The sequence below is a fragment of the Plecotus auritus genome, assembly GCF_963455305.1.
Source record: "Plecotus auritus genome assembly, chromosome: 3".
NCBI classification, from domain to species: Eukaryota; Metazoa; Chordata; class Mammalia; order Chiroptera; family Vespertilionidae; genus Plecotus; species Plecotus auritus.
This window is the reverse complement of record NC_137772.1, coordinates 119073630-119093718: the sequence shown is the minus strand read 5'-3', so window position 1 is coordinate 119093718 and position 20089 is coordinate 119073630.

The window sequence follows — 20089 nt, the reverse complement described above, 5'->3', positions numbered from 1 at the left end:
TTATTTATAACACTAGTGGCCTGGTGCATGAAATTTGTGCACAGGGTGGGGGGAGGTGTCCCTCAGCCCAGCCTGCACCCTCTCCAATCTGGGACATCCCTCTCACAATCCAGGACTACTGGCTCCTAACCACTCACCTGCCTGCCTGCCTGCCTGATTGCCCCTAACGACTCTGCCTGCCAGCCTGATCGCCCCCAACTGCCCCCCTTCTGGCCTGATCAACCCTAACTGCCACCCCTGCTGGCCTGCTTGCCCCCAACTGCCCCCCTGCTGGCCTGCTTGCCCCCAAATGCCACCCCTGCTGGCCTGCTCACCCCCAACTGCCACCCCTGATGGCCTGCTTGCTCCCAACTGCCCCCCTGCTGGCCTGCTTGCCCCCAACTGCCACCCCCAGCCAGCCTGCTCACCTCCAAATACCCCCCTGCCAGCCTGCTTGCCCCAACTATTGCCCCCTGCCAGCCTGATCGCCTCCAACCGCCCTCCCCTACTGGCCTGATTGCCCCTAACCACCTCTGCCTCAGCCCCGCCACCATGGCTTTGTCTGGAAGGTCTCCTGGTCTAATTAGCATATTACCCTTTTATTAGTATAGATATGCTTGCTCAGACATGTTGAATCCATCAACCAGAAGCTCCTTATTTTCCGCTCCTTTCAACACACTCCTCACCATGTTTTTTAACATTAAAAAAAAATCATAAAGTCACAATTTGAAAAAACTGCCTACATTTCCAGAATGAATTTTGTACTTTACTGTTATGAAGTTTTTTACATGCGTGTGATTTTAAGTATTGATATTTTTGTAATTTGAGTGAATTATGCTGATGGTATCTCTTAAAATTGTGTTCGTTATGTTTTTTGGGGGGAAATTGAAACTTACAAGAACATACTGGCACATGGTATTGGAGAAATTTGGTATCCACATGTCACTAATCATTATAAAATGTTCTATATTGATGCACTGATAATAAACATGAAATGAAAAAATAATAAAAAATAAAATAAAATAAAGGTACACAGTGAAAATGTGTAGGCACGAGGACATTTGTCCAGCCTGTGGATTATTTTATTAATGATACTCTGGGTCTGGCACTCTGCAGAGCAGTTTCCGTCCCTTCTCATTAGTCCTCGCAACTCTGTTTTCACTTTTCAGATGAGAAAATTCATTTGTAAAGTCAAAGAGGTTAAGATAACTTTTGAAGTCACATGGCTGGAAAGGAGAGGTGCAGAATTCAGACCCTTGTCTGTGTTCCTGTTGTCTGGGCCTGGACGCAAGTGTGAGACTGTCTACCTTACAGAAATGTTATGGGTCCCCACTGAGAGCACACCTTCTAATTCTAGAGACCTTGTGAATTACAGAGCATTCTTTATCCGACTCTGAGTGGCAGACAACTTGTCTACCACCATTTGGGGGTGCATCTCGGCCCTGGCTATGCCAGCCTACAGTCCTCCCACTCTTGGAGGCCTGGCCATGGCCAGAGATTTTGGGCTGTGTATAGGCTCCAGGTCCATAAGATCCCCTCCTCCCATCCCTCCATCACCCATGAGCCCAGGATCACTGACCTCCTAAGAGCTATTATAATGCCCAGCTCAGGTGCCACCTATGCCAGGCCTGGCTGGGACCTCCCTGTCCATAGAACCTAGGCTCTTTCCAAAACGTCCATCAGAACAGATTTTGCACTTAGGGTCTGAAATGTGGGAACTTTTCAACTTGTGTTGGGGGGATTTATTTTGAATGTGCTGTTACCTTAAAGCCCTCAAAGGATTGAGGCCAATCTTCTTTTGTTACACTGTATCCTTGGAAATCACCCCAAAGTGCACTTATAAAAGCAGAAATTGTATATGTGGGAAGTGCATATCTGATCAGGACTTGGAATGAGACACATGACAGGCATTGCCAAATGTCATAAAAGCAAAGATGCAACATGCAATCCTTGTAATAACATACAGAAAAGTCTTCCCCAGGAGCGATAAATTCCAGCTCCCTAAATGCATCAGAGCTGAGCAGGATCGGGGATGAAGAAAAACTTGAGGGACAGATGAGGCAAACATGTCCAAAATTACTTTTTCATGACATGTGAGAAGTGGTAGCACTGCTGGAAGAACCCTGGAAAACATGATTGTAAGTCAGTAAGTACCTGTGAAAAGACAGAACAGCCACTGCAGTCACGTCTCAAGTTTCTTGTGTAGGCACACAATGTTTGCACATTATATCTGAAATAATAAAAATTGTTATTCTGAAAATCCACTTAGTGATTCTATCAATAAAAACAATTAACCAACCACGGAACTAGTGATTTAAATTTAAGGACACTTTTTATTACTTATCTTATAAAATGGTTATTTTAAAAATCTTTATTGATTTCAGAGAGGAAAGAAGAGGTAAAGAGAGACAGAAATATCAACGATGAGAGAGGATCATTGATTGGCTGCCTCCTGCACACTGCCCACTGGGGACTGAGCCTGCAACCCGGGCATGTGCCCCAGGCCCGAATCGAACCTGGGACCCTTCAGTCCCCAGGTGACGCTCCATCCACTGAGCCAAATTGGCTAGGGTTAAAATGGTTATTTTCAGTAACAATTTAGTCTAGGAAAGATAACTGTTATAGCACAAACGTAACATTTTAGTAAGAGTTTTGTAAATATTATGATCTATGTTAACATTTATGTACCAAACATCTTCAAATATAGTACCAGAAAGAGGTCACTACTTTTAGTATGTTTTCAATTCCTAACTGACCATAAAAAGTTTTGTTAGGACATTCTATAATGCAAAGGGGAAAAATCCTCTGGGCAATAAGAAATATTTGCATGAGTAAACCTAAGCTTTTGTGGTATAATATAAAATTAGTTAGAGAAGTACATTTTCTAACTTTAATGTTTACAACTTACATTTTAAAGTTACTTAGACTATCCCTGAGGATAGGGTGAGTCAAAGACAGGAATGTATTGTAAATGTATTTGCAAAAACATTTACCATTTGAAATCTTGACATACTCTCATAAATTAATGTTACAAATATCTGAAGAAAAAAGTTTAAAAGAAAAAATTTTAGAAGAAGGATTTTATTCAGTAGTACTAAAGAATCAAAGGAAGTGTTAATAGGAGAGAGAAAAGCCTAAACTGAAAAGATATCTAATCTTGTTAGGTTAATTTCTTAAAAGGATGTCTGAGTTGTATTCATAGTTCTTATTCTAGGTGTTCTTAGGTGAAAAATCTATGATCATTTACTTAAAGATTAAAGAAAGCCAGGGAATATCAGAATAGTCTGGCTTTCTCTTTTCCTTTTCCTTTTAAACTTAAGGTGTCTTTTTCCTGTCAATTTCATGGGGAGAAAAATAATATATCAGTAAAATAAAGGTGTTTTTTAAAAAAGTGAGTGAGCCCTAGCCGGTTTGGCTCAGTGGATATATTGACCTGCGGACTCAAGGGTCCCAGGTTTGATTCCCATCAAGGGCACTTGCCCAGGTTGTGGGCTAGATCCCCAGTGGGGAGCGTGCAGGCTGCAGCCAATCAATGATTATCTCTCATCATTGATGTATCTATCTCTCTCTCCCTTTTTCTTCCTCCCTGAAATTAATAAAAATATATTAAAAAAATAAATAAATAAGTGAGTCTATAAATATTATTTAGAATTTAAAAAATGGATTTGGGTACTATGAATGTGGTGATGTTAAGTATTACACAGTGTGCAATGCCAACTGGATGCCTGGGCTTCTATACAAAGGGATGGAAGAAAATAAATGTCTTGTATATTGCAGATTAAAAATAACGTGTGTGAAGTTAATAGGTAAGGCATGAGAGTTCAAAAATAAGCTTAGGGATTTAAAGAAAATCTATTAAATTGAGAGGGGAATCATTTCAGTGAAATTTCCAAATAATTAACAGGTTAGAAAAAATAATATGTGGAATCTGGCCCAAAGGGAGAGGCAATTTCTGTTTCTATTGACATTTGGATGTTTACAATGATGGGTTGAACAGAAAGCAATCTTTCTCACTTCTCAGTGGGAGGGAGAAGGAGCCCCACTTCAGGGTCACAGATCCCTCAAAGATGAGCTTTGTAAGATGAGCTTTCATTTTTCACAAGAATCGAAATTAGAACATTCACCTGCAGAAATCCCATAGGCACTATTGCAGAATTTAATTTCTGTTTAAATGACGGGTTTTCGGGAAAGTGAATCTAATTTTACATCCTACCCAGGCTCTAAGTGGGCCAAAAAGATTGTGGTCAACTGCACAATACTGGCCTCTTTGTGACATCTATATATATATAAAAGCCAAGCGACCAGAACGATGGAATGACCGAAATGACTGGAACAACCAGTCGCTATGATGCACACTGTGGTGGCCAACTGGCCTGATCAGGGCCCTGATTGGACTCCAACTTCCTGTGGTCACACCCCCCGGCTGGCCCGGCCACCCTATCACCACCCCCACCCCCCCGCCCTGATCGGGGACAGGCCTGGCCGGCCAACCTCCCACAACCCCTATCCCCCACCAGCCCAGCCCTGATCGGCCCCCATCAGGATGGGTGGCTGGACCCCACCCATGCATGAATTCATGCACCAGGCCTCTAGTATAGGAATAAAATCCAATTTTACTTTTTAAATTTTTATTATAATTCTTTATTGTTGAAAGTATTACATATGTCTCCTTTTTCCCCCATTGACCCCCTCCAGTTTACCCCCACCCCTCACCCCAGGACCTCACCACCCCATTGTCTATGTCCATGTGCCATGAATATATGCATACAAGGTCCTTGGTTGATCTCTTCCCACCCACATTTCCCTGCCTTCCCTCTGAGGTTTAACATGCTTCTATGACTCTGGGTCTATTTTTGCTCATCAGTTTATTTAGTTCATTATATTCCACATATGAGTGATATTATCTGATACTTATCTTTCTCTGACTGGCTTATTTCGCTCAGCATAATACTCTCCAGGTCCATCCATGCTGACAGGGAACCTGCAACACAGGCCAAGATCAAGGAAGGACCTGCTATGACTCTGCCAGCTCGACTGGCTCAGCTAAGGCCCCTCTGCATTGCTTCGCTCCCCAGGGTCCAGCACCGGCCTGGCCCGCAGGGTCTTTCATAGGTATTAGGGGATTGAACTTTGTTGACCATTCTAAAAGCTGAAAATGAGCTCAGAGCTCCCTTTATGAGTGGTGATTTATTGCAGGAATGGGGCAAAACTGGAGTGCCTGGTTGCTTTAAAATCCCCATGGAGCAGTTTCCACGGGCTGCTTTCATCAGGGCTGAGATCTGTTCAGATTAGCAGTCTGCCTGCCCTGGAGAGTTTACCTGTCCAGGTGGTAATTTTGTAGACTATGGTTTGTTTGTTTTTTAATTGAAAAATATTAGTAGAGAAGGTCTTCAAATATTTTTTATTGTCTATGAGAAGCATAGGCGTAGTTTCTGTTTATACTAGTATATATTTTAAAAATTTTAATGGATTTTTAGAGAGGAAGGGAGAGAGAGAGAGAGAGAGAGAGAGAGAGAAACATCAGTGATGAGAAAAAGAATTATTGATTGGCTATCTCCTGCACGTCCCACACTGGTGATCGAGCCCACAACCCAGGCATAACCCCTGACTGGAAATTGAACCGTGACCTCCTGGCTCCTGGTTCATAAGTTGATGCTCAACCACTGAGGCATGCCGGCCAGCCTGTTTATATTTTTTATCACAAAAGAACTAAAAGTTCATAATATTTCCAGTCTCTTTATTGTATTTCTGGGATAATAAATGGAAATATTGTAGAATATTACCATTATCTTTCACTTTTCTTTAATATATAGAGTTAAAATGATTTGCATTAAAAAGTATATACAGAAGTATATAAAGTCAAAAGTGGGAGTCCCATTTCTCAGCCCTGCTCGGAAGTATCAGCATGAAACCCCAGTGTATTTCCTTCCAGTCTTTTCTATGCCATTGATATAGTTTCTACTGGGGGTCTTCAGGAACACAAAGCTAAATCGTGAAAGATGGCAGGCTTTTGCTAGGAAAAGACTGGAGACTAGTGCTTAGTTTGGCCTCTTCTGTTTCTTTGAGAAGCTGAGTAACCCATCCAGGGTTATATGCCACTTGGTCATGTGACTAGGATCAGTGGTCGGCAAACTCATTAGTCAACAGAGCCAAATATCAACAGTACAACGATTGAAATTTCTTTTGAGAGCCAAATTTTTTAAACTTAAACTTCTTCTAAAGCCACTTCTTCAAAATAGACTCGCCCAGGCGAGCCACACTCAAGGGGCCAAAGAGCCGCATGTGGCTCGCGAGCCGCGGTTTGCAGACCACTGGCACTAGGTGACCAGTTTCTCAGACTTAAGGGCCAGAGTAGAACCCAGAATGATGGGGAGCTGCTCACTGCTGCCACCTGCTGTCTGCAAGAGTCACTGCAGGTGCTGCCTGCTCCCAGGTCCCTGGGGCTTCCTCAGAATGGCAGGGCCCAGCCAGCACCAGCCTCTTTGGGACCCTCCTGCACCTGCACTGGCACACCCTCCCCTCCACAAAACCTCACCGCTCCATTGCTCTGGAGTTTGTATTTCCAAATGTAGCTATCTAGCCATTGTTGCTTTGTTAGGGCAACCATAAAAATGAAAAACAAAAAACACACATAAACATACACTACTTCCTCTCAAAAGTGGTATAGTGAGCAATATTAGCTATAATCTTCTGGCTACAGTGAGTGGCTTGTCACCAGGTTCCAAGGTAGGTTTTTTCTCAGGTTTCTATAAGCACTTCTGTCACCTGGATTTTGGAATCTCACCATCTAGGCCTGTAAATGCCACAGTCCGATGATTTCTTGGTCATCACTCATCTGTTGTTGGTGGGGGAGATTACTTAGTTTTAAAAGCATTTTAAATCATCATCTTATATAGCACAGCAACTCTTTAAAGAGTCAGTGTTATTTGGCTTTACTTCTCTTACATTGTTAGGGGGAAAATAACCCAATATATTCAATTCAAAAATTTCAGGCTCCTTATTAACTGTGATATTTACTTTTCCAAAAAAATATAGGTTTAGGGCAATTTTGAGTCACAATAACTCAAGAAAGTGTGAATTTTCCCATTTTCCCTGCTTTTTCCAAAAGAGAGAGATCTCAATATGAACAGATATTTGCACACCCATGTTCATAGCAGCATTATTCACATTGATTAAAAGTGGAAACAACCAAAGTGTCCATCATTCGATGAAGAGATAAACAAAACGTGGTCTATATGTAAGTGGCATATTATTCAGCCTTAAAAAGGAAGGGAGCCCTAGTCAGATGGCTCAGTTGGTTAAAGTGTTATCCCAATTCCCCAGGGTTGCATGTTCAATCCCCATTCAGGGCACATATGAGAAGCAACTAATGAATGCATAAATGAGTGGAACAGCAAGTCTATATTTTCCTTTCTCCTCCTCCTCCTCCTCCTCTTCCTTCTCCTCCTTCTTGTTCTTCTTCTCTCTAAAACCAATCAATCATTTTTTTAAAAAGGGAATTCAGACACACTCTACAACATGCTTGAACCTTGAGGACATTGTACTAAGAATAATAAGCCAGTCACAAAACAACCAATTCCACTTATGTGAGGTACCCAGAGGAGTCAGATTCATAGAAACAGAAATTAGATGGTGGATGTCAGGGCTGAGAAAGGGGGATGGGGATTAGTGTTGAGTGAGGACGGAGTTTCAGTTTGAGAAGATGAAAAGGCCTGGAGACAGATGGTAGTAATGGTGGCAGAACAATGTGAATGTACATAATGCCCCAGAACCATACAACAAAAAATAGTAAAATTTATGTTATGCATATCTTACTACAATAAAAAGTTTGATAATGATATTGTGTAAAGACTAGGAAAATTAAGAAAACAATTATTTCACCCAGCCAGCATGGTTGAGCATCAACCTATGAAACAGGAGGTCACGGTTCGATTCCCAGTAGGGGGTGTGCAGGAGGCAGCCAATTAATGATTCTCTCTCATCATTGATGTTTCTCCCTTTCCCTCTCCCTTGCTTTCAGAAATCAATAAAAAAATATTTTTTTAAAAAAGAAAATTATTTCTTTACACTTGTCATGATTTGTATTTTCTAGGTAGACAACTAAGATACTTATCACATTGTTTAATTTTTAGTTGTCAAGATTGCCTGCTTCTTATTTGGCTTCAAGAAATACAATGTTGAGGATAATTTCAGAGGAAAACATATGTATATACACACATATGCCAAGCTGTTTAGAGCTGAAATCTCAATTGTAGGTGCCATGTCTGTGTTCTAAAGTAAGATCTCTAGCAAAAAAAAAAAAAAAAAAAGGCAGGTCACCTTGCTACTCTCTGAGCCAGGTGCCTCTCCAACAGGTACCGGGGCCACTACTCCTCTCTAACTTTCTTCTCCCTTTTATCAACCACTATGATGTGCTTGCCGAGAGCGCCCCTTAGTGGTTATTTCTTGAACTGCTTCTCAGGGCCACACTGGATCGGAATAAATCTCTGTGCTTTGTAAACATAATGCAAGTCCAAGAAATATTTGTTGAATACCTGTGTCTTTCCTACATGTGGCAGCCCAGAGTAAATGCAGTCATCTTCTCTGAGGTCATGCGAGAGAAGAATTTAATGGTTCTTTTCTTTTTCTTTTTAAAATTGATTTCAGAAAAAAGGGAGAGGGAGAGAGAATAGTTGAAGGGCTGCCTCTTGCACGCAGCCCTGAGGATTGAGCTTGCAACCTGGGCATGTGCCCTGACCAGGGAATTGAACCGTGACTTCCTGGTTCATATGTCTATGCCCATGCTGGCTGGGCTTTGTGTACATTTTTTTAATACTGTCCTATCATTTTTAAATTTTCTTGTGATGATTTAAACACAAAGTTCAGAAATGACAAACTTCATCTTATTCACTTAATCCCTTACTCATAGGCATAAAATAATCTTTGCATACTGTATTTGCATACCAGTTTGGTTTCTCCATTTCTTGGGTTAGCCTTTTCTATCCATATTTTAACACTTATTTTACTTTTAATTTCTACCTTCATACATTTTTACCTTATTTGTTCCTTTGGCAAAACTGTTTATTTCCACAGGTGCCAGTGGGAGGCAGAGACAGCATAAGTGGGCAGTAGGGGGATACCCCTACCATATTTTATTTTATTTTTTTTAAATATATTTTATTGGTATTTTACAGAGAGGAAGGGAGAGGGATAGAGAGCTAGAAACATCGATGAGAGAGAAACATCGATCAGCTGCCTCCTGCACACCTCCCACTGGGGATGTGCCCGCACCAAGGTACATGCCCTTGACCGGAATCGAACCCGGGACCCTTCAGTCCGCAGGCCGACGCTCTATCCACTGAGCCAAACCGGTTTTGGCACCCCTACCATATTTTAGTCAGAGAAAGGAGCCCTGATCACAAACCTTGAGAGCTGCCCTGACCTCCTCCTCAGTTCCCTGAGTCGACATGAACCCTAAGCAGGACAAATTTAACACCTGTTTGACTGATGTGTCCCAGCTTACCTGCCCACCAAGGGAACTTCCCCATCAGGGCAGCTTGACCTCCATGGCCAACTTGACCATTCACCACTGCTGTTCAGGCTGTTTAAACTACTGACTATGGGGAAAAGACTCCAGGCCCAAAAGCAATTGATCATTGATGGGCTGCCTCCTGCATGCCCCACACTGGGGTTCGAGCCCTGGAAATGTGATAGGAAAATATCTCTCACATGGAGTCTGCTTTTGCCTTCTTCTTCACATCTATCCTTTCTTTTTTTTTCTTTTTTTCTTTTAAATAAATCTTTATTGTTCAGATTATTACAGGTGTTCCTCTTTTTTTCCCCCCATAGCTCCCCTCCACCTGATTCCCCACCCCACCCCACCCCATGCCCTTACCCCCCGCCACTGTCTTCATCCATAGGTGTAAGATTTTTGTCCAATCTCTTCCCGCACCCCTCACACCCCCTCCCCCCCTGAGAATTGTCAGTCCACTCCCTTTCTATGTCCCCGATTCTATTATATACACCAGTCCATTCTGTTCTTCAGATTTTTTATTCACTTGATTTTTAGATTCACTTGTTGGTAGGTATGTATTTGATGTCATTTTGTTGTTCATAATTTTTATCTTTACCTTTTTCTTCTTCTTCCTCTTCTTAAAGAATACCCTTCAGCATTTCATGTAATCCTGGTTTGGTGGTGATGAACTCCTTTAGCTTTTTCTTGTCTGTGAAGCTCTTTATCTGACCTTCAATTCTGAATGATAGCTTTGCTGGGTAGAGTAATCTTGGTTGTAGGTTCTTGCTGTTCATCACTTTGAATATTTCTTGCCACTCCCTTCTGGCCTGCATAGTTTCTGTTGAGAAATCAGCTGACAGTCGTATGGGTGCTCCCTTGTAGGTAACTAACCGTTTTTCTCTTGCTGTTTTCAAGATTCTCTCTTTGTCTTTTGCCCTTGGCATTTTAATTATGATGTGTCTTGGTGTGGTCCTCTTTGGATTCCTCTTGTATGGGGTTCTGTGCACTTCCTGGACTTGTAAGTCTATTTCTTTCACCAGGTAGGGAAAGTTTTCTATCATTATTTCTTCTAATAGGTTTTCAATATTTTGCTCTCTCTCTTCTTCTGGCACCCCCAAAATTCAGATGTTGGTACGCGTAAAGTTGTCCCAGAGGCTCCTTACACTATCTTCATATTTTTGGATTCTTTTTTCTTTTTGTTTTTCTGGTTGGGTGTTTTTTGTTTCCTCATATTTCAGATCTTTGGTTTGATTCTTGGGGTCCTTTGATCTACAGTTGAATTTCTGTATATTCTTTATTTCAGACAGTGTATGCTTAATTTCTGACTGGTCCTTTTCCATTTTTTTTGGCATTCTCATTAAGGTCCTTGAAGGTCTCACTAAGCTCCTCGGAGGTCTCATCAAGTTTCTTGGTGGTTTTTGGAAGATTCTTGAGTAACCTTATAAATGTGGTTCTGAACTCTATGTCGTCCAGTAGTTTGCTTTCCTCCATTTCTTTCATTCGTGACATGTTTCTTTGTCTCCGCATTTTGTTGCTTCCCTGTGTTGATGGAGTGGCTTTGTGTGGTAGGTGACCTATAGGGGCCAGTAGCTCAGCCTCCCCAATCACCTGAGGTGGACGCTCTTGGTACACCCCTTTGTGGGCTGAGTGCAAAGTCTTGGTATAGTTAAGCCTTGATTGCTGTTGGTACACTGGGAGGAATTGACCTCCAGGCCAATTGGCTGTGAGGACCTGCTGTGTCTATAATGGAAGAACTGCTGCGCTGGAGACACGCTTATGGTGCAGGACTTGTTTCAGTGGGGCTTTGGTGCTCACTGAGTCTGCCTCTTGAATGTGTCATTTATGGATGCGAGGAGTTGAAATCTGGTGTCTCACACTGACCACTAGGTACAATGGCTTCTGGATCTCCAATGGGGTGCAGGTCAGCTACTGTCTGAGGCCACCCAGCAGGCGCTACAGCGAGAACTACAGTTTTTCTCCTCTTTGCTTGGGGTTTGGAAGTTTTGGAGCTGTCTGACCCAGGCTGCAAGTTTGCTATGTTAAGCTGCAATAGGGCAGGCCATTCATATGCTAAAGCCGCTGCTTGGAGCTTGGGTGGGTTTGTAGGTTGTGCAGGGCGGGGTCTCAGGGCATCACTAGGCTAGGGCGTGGCAAACAGTGACGGCTGCCAGTAAGCCGGCTCTGTGTCTTTGACCACGTCCCGCGCCCCAGTGCAGTAAACAATTATTCCTGCGCTCAGCCCTGCAAGCAAGCCACCCTCACTTTCCGACCCGATGGCAGATAGTCCAGCTTCTCCCCGTAGGAGTTTAGGTCCCCCGCGTACCCCCAGAAACTGGAGTTCGGAGTAATCAGGAGCTTATCTCCCTTCAGGTTGAAAAAAGCAGCGCTCCCAGTTGCCCGCCGCCAGCCCGATACGCACGCCTCTGTACCTCAGCTTTTCAGCACTTGTGCACGTCTCAATGCTCTTTTCTCTTTCCTTCTAGTTGTAGAACTTCCACTCAGCCAGCTTTCCCGTGGTTCTGGGTGATAGACATTTTGTCTTTTAGTTGTAGTTTTGAAATTGTTGTGCGAGGCAGCAGTTTAGGTGTTTACCTACGCTGCCGTCTTGGATCCTCCCCCCATCTATCCTTTCTTAGCAGCTCATGGTTATCACCAGTTCATCAGTGCGTGGGCTAAAGCATGGATGGCCAGTGGCTCACTGGCAACATGTGGGAGATCTTGGGTCGGTCCAAGTTTTCTTCCTTCTCCACAATCACCACTGCCCCCTCCTGGTCTTCAGTATCTAGGTCCCTGAGAGTGGAGATCCAGGTGCTCGCCCTTGGTAAACTGTCTGAGCAAACAGGTGCTGAGTTGGCCTCATCAGAAGCATCAGAGTTAGAGGCTCCATGGGACTGAAACGTATAGACCCTGAGACAGGACACTAGCATCTCAGGGGCCTTCTGGGCTCAATTACTGGGTGTTTGAGAGTTAAAACTCTCACCAAGCAATCTCTGTAAAAGTGAGGGGTCATTTGTCCACCTAAAATGAAGCTATGAAGATGCAGAGGATGAGGTATGGCAACACTGAAAAGGCTATAGGAGTAACCTTCTCCAGTCCACTTCTTTCTTTAGAAAGGCCAGAAAATGTTAAGCAGCCCAAACATACAGGGACAAAAATTTAAAACATTTGTAGGAAGGTCTCAGGTGGTGGAAAAGTTTCCAGCAAAAGAAGTTTGAACAAAAGCTGGACCAAGACCCCGTTTCTGCCCATTCAAAAGTGAGCACCAAGCAGGCCCCTAGTAGACTTACACCAAACAACTTGATTACCCTCTTTGGACCCTTTTCTCTCATTTGTAAGAGGAAGTAATAGGAAAAGGGAAATATTCACAGTTCCTGAGGTTTTGTGGAGAACTGTTCTTTTTTTTTGTAATTTAATAAATCTTTATTGCTCAGATTATTACAATTGTTCCTCTATTTTCCCCCCATAACTCCCCTCCACCCGGTTCCCACCCCACCCTCTGCCCTTACCTCACCACCACTGTCCTCATCAATAGGTGTACGCTTTTTGTCCAGTCTCTTCCCGCACCTCCCGCACCTCCCACACCCCTTTCCCCCCGAAAATTGTCAGTCCACTTCCTTTCTATGCCCCTGATTCTATTATATTCACCAGTTTATTCTGTTCATCAAATTTTTAATTCAGTTGATTTTTAGATTCACTTGTTGATAGACATGTATTAGTTGTTCATAATTTTTATCTTTACCTTTTTCTTCTTCTTCCACTTCTTAAAGAATACCTTTCAGCATTTCATATAATACTGGTTTGGCGGTGATGAACTCCTTTAGCTTTTTCTTATCTGTGAAGCTCTTTATCTGACCTTCAATTCTGAATGATAGCTTTGCTGGGTAGAGTAATCTTGGTTGTAGGTTCTTGCTGTTCATCACTTTGAATATTTCTTGCCACTCCCTTCTGGCCTGCATAGATTCTGTTGAGAAATCAGCTGACAGTCGTATGGGTGCTCCCTTGTAGGTAATTAACTGTTTTTCTCTTGCTGCTTTTAATATTCTCTCTTTGTCTTTTGCTCTTGGCATTTTAATTATGATGTGTCTTGGTGTGGTCCTCTTTGGATTCCTTTTGTTTGGGGTTCTGTGCGCTTTCTGGACTTGTAAGTCTATTTCTTTCACCAGGTGGAGGAAGTTTTTGGTCATTATTTCTTCAAATAGGTTTTCAGTATCTTGCTCTCTCTCTTCTTCTGGCACCCCCATAATTCGGATGTTGGTACACTTGAAGTTGTCCCAGAGGCTCCTTACACTATCTTCACATTTTTGGATTCTGTTTTCTTTTTGCTTTTCCAGCTGAGTGTTTTGCTTCTTTGTATTTCAACTCTTTGACTTGATTCTTGTGGTCCTCTAGTCTGCTGTTGGATCTCTGTATAATATTTTTTATTTCAGTCAGTGTATGTTTAATTTCTAGTTGGTCCTTTTTCATATCCTCGAGGGTCTCATTAAATTTATTGGACTTTTCTAGAAAATTCTTGAAAAACCTTATAACCGTGGTTTTGAACTCTATATCCAGTCATTTGTTTTCCTCCATTTCTTTCATTTGTGATCTTTTTCTTTGCCTCTGCATTTTCGCTGCTTCCCTGAGTTGGTAGAGTAGGTTTGTGTGGTAGGTGTCCTCTAGGGCACAGTGGCTCAGCCTCCCCAGTTACCTGTGGTGGACACTCTTGGTGCACCCCTTTGTGGGCTGTGTGCTCAGCCTTGTTGTAGTTAAGTCTTGATTGTTGTTGGTATCACTGGGAGGAATTGACCTCCAGGCCAATTGGCTGTGAGGATCAGCTGTATCTACGCTGGGAGAACTTCTGTTCTGGAGACACTTTTATGAGACAAGACTTGCAAAATTGCAAAAGCCTCTGTGCTCAGCTTTGATGGGGTGGAGTTTCAGGGCAGAGCAGGCAGCCTTGGTTTCCTGTCAGCACTGCCCTATGAGGCCCCTGTGTCTCAGTGCCCCTCGGTAATCGCTGCAAGCACCTCTGAGAGAAAGCCGCCCTCGAGTTTTGCCTGCTGCCAGACAGTCCAGTTTCTCCCCGAATGAGTCGGGGTTCCCAGAAACTTGCCTGGAACTGGAGTTCAACACAGTCGAGAGCTTCTGTCTTCCTCCTGCTTTAGAAAGCCAGCCGCGCACTCAGCCTCCCGTGCATTCAGCAGTCAGTCCTCTCTGCGCTCGCACGCGCGCGCCTCCAGACCTCTGCCTTCCACAGCTCCTGAGTCTCAGTGTGCTTTCTTTTTCCTGACAGTCCAGATTTCCCCCAAATGAGTCTGGTTTCCCAGCGACTTGCCTGGGACTGGAGTTCAGTGCAGTCGGGAGTTTCCTTCTCCCTCCTGCTTTAGAAAGCCAGCCAAGCACTCAGCCGCCTGTGCACACAGCCGCCCATCCTCTCTGCGCGCGAGCCTCTGTACCTCAGCCTTTTGTAGCTCCTCTGAGTCGCAATGTGCTTTCCTCTTTTCTTCTAGTTGTAGAATTTCCACTAAGCCAGCTTTCCTGTGGTTCTGGATGGTGTCCATTTTGTCTTTTAGTTGTAGTTTTGATATTGTTGTGCAAGGCAGCAGTTTAGGTGTTTACCTATGCCGCCATCTTGGTTTCTCCCTTGAGAACTGTTCTTGTTATATAAATATTATCTTTTTACGTGTATGTAGAAGATCTCCAACTGTTGGGCATTCACACAATTTCTGAATAAATGTAGAAAAATATCTACACTGACTATATAATTTTTTTAAATTAATTAATTAATTAATTAATTAATTAATTATTTTTAAAATAAATCTTTATTGTTCAGATTATTACAGTTGTTCCTCCTTTTTCCCCCCATAGCTCCCCTCTACCCGGTTCCCACCCCACCCTCTGCCCTTACCCGCCCCCCCGCCACTGTCCTCATCCATAGGTGTATGATTTTTATTCAGTCTCTTCCCGCACCCTCCACACTCCTTTCCCCCCAAGAATTGTCAGTCCACTCCCTTTCTATGCCCCTGATTCTATTATATTCACCAGTTTATTCTGTTCGTCAGATTTTTTATTCACTTGATTTTTATTTATTTATTCATTTATTTTTAAATTTTTTATTGTTTAAAGTATTACATGTAGTAGTACATATATCTCCTTTTTCCCCCCATTGACCTTCCCCCAGCCTCCCCTACCTCCTGTCGCTTGCTCTCATCCCACCCCCCACTCCCGACCCCCCACCCTGTGTCTTGTGTCCATTTGTTGTGCTTATATGCATGCATACAAGTCCTTTGGTTGATCGCTTTCTCTCCCTCCCCGACACTCCCCTGCCTTCCCGATGTAATTTGACAGTTTCTTCGGTGCTTTACTGTCTCTGTATCTATGTTTTGGTTCATCAGGTTATAATGTTCTTTATTTTCTATAAATGAGTGAGATCATGTGGTATTTTTCTTTCATTGCCTGGTTTATTTCACTTAACATAATGCTCTCCAGGTCCATCCATGCTGCTGCAAATGGTAAGAATTCCTTCTTTTTTATAGCAGCATAGTATTCCATTGTGTAGATGTACCATAGTTTTCTAATCCACTCATCTGCTGATGGGCATTTGGACTGTTTCCAAATCTTAGGTATGGTGAATTGTGCTGCTATGAACATAGGGCTGCATATATCTTTTCTGAGTGGTGTTTCTAGTTTCTTGGGATATATTCCTAGAAGTGGGATTACTGGGTCAAATGTGAGTTCCATTTTTAGTTTTTTGAGGAAACTCCATACTGTTCTCCACAGTGGTTGCACCAGTCTGCATTCCCACCAGCAGTGCACGAGGGTTCCTTTTTATCCGAATCCTTGCCAGCACTTGTTGTTTGTTGATTTGTTGATGATTGCCATTCTGACAGGTGTGAGATGGTACCGTATTGTCGTTTTGATTTGCGTCTCTCGGATAATTAGTGACTTTGAGCATGTTTTCATATGTCTCTTGGCCTTCCTTCTGTCTTCTTTTTTTTTTTTTTAAATAAATCTTTATTCAGATTATTACAATTGTTTCTCCTTTTTCCCCCCATAGCTCCCCTCCATCCGGTTCCCACCCCACCTTCTGCCCTTACCTCCCCCGCCACTGTCCTCATCCATAAGTGTATGATTTTTGTCCAGTCTCTTCCTGAACCCCCATAACCCTTTCCCCCTGAGAATTATCAGTCCACTCCCTTTCTATGCCCCTGATTCTATTATATTCACCAGATTATTCTGTTCCTCAGGTTTTTAATTCACTTGATTTTTAGGTTCACTTGTTGATAGATACGTATTTGTTGTTCATAATTTTTCTCTTTACTTTATTCTTCTTCCTCTTCTTTAAGAATACCTTTCAGCATTTCATATAATACTGGTTTGAACTCCTTTAGCTTTTTCTTATCTGTGAAGCTCTTTATCTGCCCTTCAATTCTGAATGATAGCTTTGCTGGGTAGAGTAATCTTGGTTGTAGGTTCTTGCTGTTCATCACTTTGAAAATTTCTTGCCACTCCTGTCTGGCCTGCATAGTTTCTGTTGAGAAATCAGCTTTTAATATTCTCTCTTTGTCTTTTGCTCTTGGCATTTTAATTATGATGTGTCTTGGTGTGGTCCTCTTTGGATTCCTTTTGTTTGGGGTTCTGTGCGCTTCCTGGACTTGTAAGTCTATTTCTTTCACCAGGTGGGGGAAGTTTTCGGTTATTATTTCTTAAAATAGGTTTTCATGATCTTGCTCTCTCTCTTCTTCTGGCACCCCCATAATTCTGACGTTGGTACGCTTGAAGTTGTCCCAGAGTCTTCTTACACTATCTTCAACTTTTTGGATTTTTTTTTTGCTTTTTCGGTTGAGTGTTTTTTGCTTCTTTGTATTTCAATTCTTTGACTTGATTCTTGTGTTCCTCTAGTCTGTTTTTGGGTCTCTGTATAATATTTTTTATTTCAGTCAGTGTATGTTTAATTTCTAGTTGGTCCTTTTTCATATCTTTGAGGGTCTCGTTATATTTATCGGCCTTTTCTAGGATATTCTTGAAAAGCCTTATAACCGTGGTTTTGAATTCTATATCCAGTCGTTTGTTTTCCTCCATTTCTTTCGTTTGTTATCTGTTTCTTTGATGCCGCATTTTCACTGCTTCCCTGAGTTGGTAGGGTAAATTTGTGTGCTAGGTTTCCTATATGGCCCAGTGGGTTGGCCTCCCCAGTTAACCTGAGGTGGACACTCTTGGTGCACCCCTTTGTGGACTGTGTGTACAGCCTTGTTGTAATTAAGTCTTGATTGTTGTTGGTATCACTGGGAAGAATTGACCTCCAGGTCAGTTGGCTGTAAGGATCAGCTGTGTCTATGCTGGGAGAAGTTCGGTGCTGGAGACAGCCTTATAGGATTAGACTTGCCAAATTGCAATAGCCTCTGTGCTCAGCTTGGATGGGGTGGAGTCTCAGGGCGGAGCAGACAGTCTTGGCTTCCCGTCAGCCTTGCCCTTGCGTGCACTCGTAGACCTCTGCCTTCCCCAGCTCCTGAGTCTCCGCCCGAGAGTCCAGACTCCCCCCACAGGAGCGTGGGTCCCCAGGGGCTCGCCTGGAACTGGGGTTCAGTGCAGTCAGAACTGGGGCTCAGTGCAGTCAGGAGCCTCTGACTCCCTTCCACTAGGGAAAGCCTGTGGCAACCTCCGCTGCCTTTGTGCGCACTGGCACGCGTGTGCCTTCAGACCTCTGCCTTCCCCGGCTCCTGAGTCTCCGCCTGAGAGTCCGGACTCCCCCCACAAGAGCGTGGGTCCCCAGGGGCTCGCCTGGAACTGGGGTTCAGTGCAGTCAGAACTGGGGCCCAGTTCAGTCAGGAGCCTCTGACTCCCTTCCACTAGGGAAAGCCTGTGGCAACCTCCGCAGCCTTTGTGCGCACTGGCACGCGTGCTCCTTCAAACCTCTGCCTTCCCCGGCTCCCGAGTTTCCGCCCGAGAGTCCAGACTCCCCCCGTAAGAGCGTGGGTCCCCAGAGGCTCACCCAGAACTGGGGTTCAGTGCAGTCAGAACTGAGGTTCAGTGCGGTCGGGGGCTTCCTTCCCCCTTCCGCCAGAGAAAGTCAGCCAGGCTCTCAGCCGCCCTTCCTCTCTGCGCGCACAAAGACCCTTTGCCGTACCTCCAATTCTCTGTGAGCTTTTCTCTTTCTTTCTAGTTGTAGAATTTTCACTCAGCCAGCTTTCCTGTGGTTCTGGATGGTGTCCGTTCTGTCCTTTAGTTGTAGTTTTGAAATTGTTGTGTGAGGCAGCAGTTTAGGTGCCTACCTATGCCACCATCTTGGTTTCTGTCTCCCTTCTGTCTTCTTTCAAAAAGATTCTATTTAGATCCATTGCCCATTTTTTTATTGGATCATTTATCTTCCTTTTATTAAGTTGTATAAGTTCCCTGTAGATGTTGGAGATTAAACCTTTATCAGTGATAACATTTGCAAATATGTTCTTCCATACACTGGGCTTTCTTGTTTTGTTGATGGTTTCTTTTGCTGTGAAAAAAGCTTTTTATTTTGATGTAGTCCCATTTGTTTATTTTCTCTTTAGCTTCCATTGCCCTAGGAGCAGTATCGGTGAAGAAATTGCTTCGGTATATGTCTGAGATTTCTCTGCCTGTGGATTCCTCTAGTATTTTTATGGTTTCCCGTCTTATGTTTAAGTCCTGTATGCATTTTGAGTTTATTTTTGTGTATGGTGTAAGTTGGTGGTCTAGTTTCATTTTTTTGCATGTATCTGTCCAATTTTCCCAACAACATTTATTCAAGAGACTATCTTGACTCCATTGTATGTTCATGCCTCCTTTGTCAAATATTAATTGAGCATAGTGGTTTGGGTCGATATCTGGATTCTCTATTCTATTTCATTGGTCTATATGTCTGTTCTTGTGCCAGTACCAGACTGTTTTGAGAACAGTGGCTTTGTAATACAGCTTGAAATCTGGTATTGAGATCCCACCTACTTTGTTCCTCTTTCTCAGGATTGCTGTGGCTATTCGGGGTCTTTTTTTATTCCAGATGAATTTTTGGAGAGTTCTTTCTAGGTCTGTGAAATATGCCGTTGGTATTTTAATGGGGAGTGCATTGAATCTATAGATTGCTTTGGGTAGTATGGACATTTTAATGATGTTGATTCTACCAATCCATGAACATGGTATGTTTTTCCATCTGTTTATGTCTTGCTCTATCTCTTTTTTCAGTGTCCTGTAGTTTTTCACGTATAGGTCTTTTACCTCCTTAGTTAAGTTTATTCCTAAGTATCTTAATTTTTTTGGTGTGATGGTAAATGGGATTGCTTTTTTAGTCTCTCTTTCTATAAGTTCACTATTGGTGTATAGAAATGCCATAGATTTCTTGGCATTAATTTTGTATCCTGCTACAATTGCCAAATTCATTTATTAAGTCTAATAGTTTTTTTGATGGAGTCTTTCGGGTTTTTTATGTACAATATCATGTCATCTGCGAATAGGGACAGTTTTACTTCTTCTTTTCCAATTTGGATGCCTTTTATTTCTTCTTCTTGTCTAATCACAATGGCTAATACTTCCAGTACTATGTCGAACAGGAGTAGTGAGAGTGGGCATCCCTGTCTTGTTCCTGTTCTATGGAAATGGTTTTAGTTTTTGCCCATTGTGTATGATGTT